Source organism: Calidris pugnax, unplaced genomic scaffold, assembly GCF_001431845.1.
Source record: "Calidris pugnax isolate Ruff unplaced genomic scaffold, ASM143184v1 scaffold219, whole genome shotgun sequence".
NCBI lineage: Eukaryota > Metazoa > Chordata > Aves > Charadriiformes > Scolopacidae > Calidris > Calidris pugnax.
This window is the reverse complement of record NW_015094507.1, coordinates 2155735-2155934: the sequence shown is the minus strand read 5'-3', so window position 1 is coordinate 2155934 and position 200 is coordinate 2155735.

Below are 200 nucleotides of genomic sequence, written 5' to 3'. Positions count from 1 at the left end.
AGCTCCGGAGGAGGCGGCGGCGGAGGCAGGAGCGGCGGCGGCGGCGGGAGGGGCCGAGGCACCGCCTCTCCCCGCCGCCCGCGGGGGAGGAGCTGCCGGCGGCGGAAGGGGCTGCCCCGGCCCGGCCGCGCTGGGGGTTGCGGTTCCGTTCCCTGGGGGAGGCCGTGAGGGTGAGGGGATGGCGACGTCCCTGCACGGGG